Source organism: Pezoporus flaviventris, unplaced genomic scaffold, assembly GCF_033815535.1.
Source record: "Pezoporus flaviventris isolate CSIRO_AGI_PZ_B2104156 unplaced genomic scaffold, CSIRO_AGI_Pfla_v1 ptg000020l, whole genome shotgun sequence".
NCBI lineage: Eukaryota > Metazoa > Chordata > Aves > Psittaciformes > Psittacidae > Pezoporus > Pezoporus flaviventris.
The window spans coordinates 524,263-530,045 of NW_026892568.1; the positions used below are offsets into that span (position 1 = coordinate 524,263).

The 5,783-nt window shown below is 44.6% G+C and overlaps 2 long non-coding RNA genes across 2 annotated transcripts; one reads left to right on the forward strand and one right to left on the reverse strand.

Annotated features, from left to right (window-relative positions):
* Positions 1-583: 583 nt before the first annotated feature.
* Positions 584-4,107, forward strand: LOC133270235 (uncharacterized). The gene is made up of 3 exons (XR_009743693.1): positions 584-1,436; positions 2,162-2,278; positions 3,865-4,107. It is a non-coding gene; the product is annotated as an uncharacterized LOC133270235 (long non-coding RNA).
* A 383-nt stretch (positions 4,108-4,490) lies between these two features.
* On the reverse strand, positions 4,491-5,493 carry LOC133270236 (uncharacterized). Its single transcript, XR_009743694.1, has 2 exons — positions 4,797-5,493; positions 4,491-4,703 (listed from the first exon to the last, which is right to left on the reverse strand). It is a non-coding gene; the product is annotated as an uncharacterized LOC133270236 (long non-coding RNA).
* Between the last annotated feature and the right edge of the window lie 290 nt (positions 5,494-5,783).

Consider the following 5,783-nt stretch of genomic DNA (forward strand, 5'->3'; position numbering starts at 1 on the left):
ATCCTAATTGACTTACAGCACTCGGTTCTAAATGAGCCTGCTTGGAACTGTGATCGGCACGGGTAATTTTCCACTTTATGACATACTTTATCGAAAATAATCCCCCAAAATCATAAATAGCAGTAGGATTAGATCACTGGTGCCCATGAACCAGCCTTAGTTTAAAGTATGGTGTAGAAAAGAGGGTTTTTTTTGATGATACATCCCTAAACCCCGTGTCTGTGTTAGTCTTTTGCCATAATTAAATTATTGCCTATAAGAACTTTTGCTTGGTCAAAAAGAGGAAAAAAAAAACCCCAATTATAATTCCACTTCAGTGTTTTCCATAAGCTCTTAGCCAAGTTGGCCAATAACTAAGGCAGAAAGAAGGGGAAAAAAAAGGTATGTATTGTATACTCACTTAAAACTTGGCTAGCAATGACCTTTTATTGTCTTAATTTTCTTTTCCATGCCCAACTTGGCTCCTTGCGGCAGCCTCATTGCCAAGTCTCTACACTGTGTTGGTTTCCTATGTGTTATGTGTTTTAAAAGCTGCCCTCCAAGTGTTCTCCAAAGGCTTTGCCTGGATGGGGGCAGAGGGTTTGATAGCGTTACCAAGGCAGATGTGGGTGTTAAAACCCAATACATGTTTTAGTTGCTTTTTTCTCCCCCCCCCATCCTGTTCCCCATGCAGCCCAACATGGCAAGCTCCCCAAAGGGGCTGTGCTAACAAACGCAGCCGAAGACAGCCATGTGATGTTAACATAAACCTCCTCTGTCAGCTTGGAGAGGCACCAGGAAACGGCCCCAGGAATGCTTTTTGCAGCGCCTGTCTCTGCTCGGTGCCACGCGGTGGCATTTGTCAGGCGCGGCTCTGCGGAGGGCGCAGACCCTCTTCCCCCTGTCTGGGTCACCGCACCACGTGGCGTGTTGTGTCTGAGCACATCGGGGACGTTTTGATTAGAAAGAAGGAGGAAAAAAGCGATTCTGGGTTACAAAAACCAAGGCCAAAGCCATTTCGGGTCCTTCCGGTTCATCCATAAGGATCCAGCCGTGGCAGAAGGGATGCTTGGATCATGATGAACTAAAGAACCGCAGCTCTCTTCTCATTTCAAGGGTAATTTCTCTTTGAGTTCCTCATGAAAAACACCACACTGGGGTAAATACAGAGAGCAGGGGCTCAGGGATATTCTTATTTGGGATCATTCTGGTTTAGAAAGGAAGAAAAATGATTTGAAAGTTTGATGCATTTTCTCTGTGGTCGTGCATTTTCAGTGTGTGTTTCACTGAATTCGCCCTTTTTTTTTTACTATTTAATTTTTCTTATACATATTTAATTTCATTTTCTGGTTTTTATGAAGTCCCTCAATGTGTTTTTGTGGTGAGCTGCCATGGTATTACCAATGCGTCTGAAATACTGCAGACAGAAAGACAGCCACTTGAAAGCAGTAATGAGCGTGAGTCTGTCCCAGCTTTTATTTCCTATTTTATCTTATATAAAGTTACACAAAAGGAAAAGCTTTCAGAGAACGTGATCCTGGAACTGCTTACAAACACACTTGGTTAACATTAATCGTAAGTGGCACAAACTGAATGTATCTATAATACAGAGGTATAAGCTCTAGCTTTTGATTACTTAGAATTCCAGCCATGGAAAAGGAAATAAAAGTGCAGCTTTCAAATATTATATAAATACTATATATTATATACCATATATGTACTATATATTATCATCATCATAATAATATACAAACAGTACCAAACATCTTTTAAAACCCTACCCCAAACAATTGAGGAGCAAAAGTCCCACTAACTGGGAGAGGAGCCAGTCAATCAGTCAAGTGTAGCAGAAGGCGATTATGTTCCTGATGGGTCCTTTTCCATTTGATGGATCATCCCATTTCCACATGCTTCTTTTCCCTCTGCTGAGGATGGACTTGCTGTTCGTTAGCGTGTTGGTAACCGAGTACACATTTAACTCTGCTATGTGCACTGCTGGCATTTGGTGGGTTACTCAAATGTAGGTCAAAGCAGAGAGAGGGGACTTGGAAGGAAAGTGATGGAGACAAAATGGGGAGAGGAAAGGTCGCGTGCACACAGATGGCTTATTATCGCTAGGACCATGTGGCAGAATCCAAACTCATCTGACAGTCTGTTTTCATCATAAAAAAGCTCTTTTCAGGGACTGCTGAACCTCTGAAAGTATCTGGGTGCGTTCGGCATGATGTTCACACTTCGCTGACCTTGCAGAAGCCTTGGAGGAGCTGCAGTTTCGGAGCTAGTTCTGCACAGTAAGAGGGTTAGTGCCATGGTGGCTGTGGTATTAATGTCTGCCAGGTCTCTCAACCCAGACTCACCACGTTTCTAGCTAGCTTATTGGGTCCCAGCTTGCCTGGCAGGGAAAGGTGAAAGGAACTCACCAGAAGCTCTTCTCTGTGTATCAATCAGTCCTTCCCTTTCTCCTGCCTAAAGACTACCCAGAAAGCAAGAATCAAGCGACTGAAGCATTTACGTTGGACCTAGATCCCCGCGGATCAGAACAGGAATAACACCTCCATCCCCTCCCAAATCTTCCAGGCCTGACCTTTCGCAATCTCCATTTCCTGACCAATGACTCCAAAGAAAATAGAGCTGCAAGTTGGTATTTAATGGAAATCTGCGCAAAACTTGTCAAAATACACCACCATGCCTGTCAGATGCCTGGGACAAGACCCCTACAGTAGTTTCCAGAAACCCAGTGCAATTACTTACATTTTAAATTATCTTTAATTGTCGCATGTGAGCTACAGAAACATTTCCCCCCCTCTGCAGCAAGACCTCGCTATTAAGAGTCACCCCCTAATTGCGGCTTTAATAGGGGGACCGCAGCAGGTCAGCGGGGAAGGTTAGCCCAGGGTGCAGCGAGGCGAGAGGCGCTGCCGGCCGCCGCTAAGTGGAAGTGACACATCACCACAGTGCCATCAATTATGTAGGGGCAGTTTAGAGCATAAACTTTTTAGTGAATCTAATTACCTCGCCAGATGTTTTAATCCAATCTCCTCGCCCCCTCCTCTGCCATCAAATACGACATTGTTTTACGAGTGCTTGATAGGAAAAAGTCACCTTAACTGTAGTATCTGGAATAAACCCATTGAGAGTTCTGTTGCAGGAACTGAGCATCCTTTTGCAATCTGAGGGATTAGTTGGGTTTACATGTGACTTGTTACCCATGGGATTGCACTGAATCAGAATGAACATCCTCATGAATTGATAAGAGAGTTATCGCGAAGGGCGCAAGACTGATGAAAAATAGATGAGATGGTTTAAGTGTGCTCAAGGGCTGAATGACAACTGTTAGCCTGGCAATGCCAGGTTTAAGCAGGCCCTGTCAATAGCATTAGAGATGCTGCACCAGATTTTCCAAGGCTGTTTGCAAATTGACCTAATGTTCCTGTTGCCACAAAGCCTTGAGAGCGCAGCTAAAAGCAGCATTGCTGAATGCTCCTGGTTTGCTCACAGATTGTGGTCAGATGGGAGCATGAAAGAAAAGCCTGTGCAGTCAGGAGAAGGGAAAATAGTGAATTAACGGGGCACATAAATGCATGGTATTACCTTCCAGAAGCATAGAGCAGGGAAGGATCCAAGCAGCATGGGGAGGGGTTTCATCATCATTCAGTTGGTGGTAAATGTGGGTGTGCATGTGCAACACGTTGACCAGCCTTGCTTGCAGCACAATGGAAAAATCTCTGTCTTTGACAACTTCAAACCCTGAAAGAAAACACAACCCAAATCAGCACAGGCTCAAACTGGTCTTTGTTAGAACGCCAGGTGAACAGTTTGATGGTCTTTATTTTCACCTGCTTATCACAGTAATTGTTGCTTTTCTTCCCTTCTCACCCCATCTAGCTCCCCAGTGAGAGAACACTGACACTTATACCAGGCACAACATTAGCTGCATGCTCTTAGCATGGAGGCATGCGGAGCAAACAATGAATCAAGGCTGTTTATAAAGCCTTCAACACATTAGGCAGTGGAGAAGAGCCCAAGTTTCCACGTAAAGGTCTGAATGGACAAGAATGACGTGAAACACATGGAAAATGTGGAATAAGTAATAAAATTATAAATAAAACAAATACAATAAATTGGGAATGCAGTTTTACTCGTAATGATTTGTGTTCCTAGTAACCCAAGACGTTCTTACCTTTGGAAAATTGCATGTTTTTCCAGTGGGGGAGCTGACAGCAGGTAACAGACCTGACGGGGTGTGCGGTGGGCTGGATCATTCAATGGCTCAGGCATTCAGCAGGGACTGCTGCAGCCTTGCATAAGCCCTTTCTCTGACAATGCCTTGCATCATGGGCTCAGGAAAAATCACTTAATCAAGCAGCAGTTAGTGTCAGTGCAGGAATTTTAGCCAGAAGTGAATCTTGGCTTGTTCTGGGTAGAGATTTGCCTTGTGGAGTTACCCCAATGCATTGAGCCGGTTTCCCTTTTTTTCCCCTTGGTTATTAGGGGCAGCACTTCATGAGCTTACCTCCATGAGTGTGCTCTCCCATTGACACCCCGTGGGTGAGCTGCTGGGATGGGGACTCCAGTCATTGCCGTGGCAGTTGGCAGGTACTTCTGGATGTCACACTGTGGGGTTGCCTGCAGAAATCTCTGCTTTCCTAAAACACTCCTAACAAGGACTCGCTTTAACAACTTCAGTATCTTTTCAGCTCCAGAAAGGAATGCTCAAAAGCTAACTTGGAAAAAGAAATAAAGTGTTTATCGGCTTTAACTACTGCTGATGCTCTACCATTAGCTTAAAAACAGCTACACTTACACAGTAAGCTTACCTAATACATGAAATATGGCATGCAGTTGTAACTAGTCAAGGGCCTGTTGTAGTCCAGAGGCCAGCGTGGTGAAGGGCACCTGTAGCAAAAGACTGAAGTACAGAAAGAGTGATGGAGCTGGACTCTGCTGCTAATTAATTGTCCCAATTAATGAGGTACTAATTTCAATGCTGTCTATTGGGAATGGCTTTGGTACAAGCCAAGAATAAGGCTTAAATTCATGACTTTCAGATGGAAAAGTTTTATATCCAAATGGACCATCTAAAAAGACAGCAGAAGCCTGGAGAAGTGAAGCAATTTGCCCAGAGTCATGATGAGAACCAAAGTGTTCACACCAAGCACGGTGCCATGGGCTGAGAAGATTAAATACTAAGTTATATGAAACTGTCCCTTTGCTGTACATCAACAGCTTGGAAACGTTTCCTTTGATACCACTGTGATGATTCATTTTGCTGTGCTAGCAATAAAAGAAATTAAAGGGGAGGGGAGTCTGAGCAGTGGATGAATTGCAGCTATTCTTCAAGGTAAAAGATCTCAGTTTCCATTTCCCTGTGCCATTAGGACTGATACGGGTCTGACTGGCCAGTATATGGTGAAAAAAGCCCCTCCGTGTGCCAGTACTGAAAACAGTTTGTGCATTAGCTGGAGTCTGCCAATGAAATAATAACTCCCCTTTGTTTATTATATTGAAACTCGATAAAAGAAGGGAGGGGGAACAGAGAGAGAAGAAGTTTGTGGTGTGAAATGAATGTTCTCATCTGGGCTCCAGGATGGAGCCGTCAGTAACGGCTGTGGCATCGCCGGGCGTCCTGCAGAGAACAAGTTACTGAGCCATGGCTGTAACTGGGGTCTGCTGGGAGAGGGACAGGTCGTGCTCTGCCAAGGGACCCCCACACTCCATCAGTTATGGGGACTGGCCCCTTCCAGGGGCATTGCCTCCTGGGGTGATGACAATGGCACAGACCCTGCAAGTAACTCAAGTCTAGG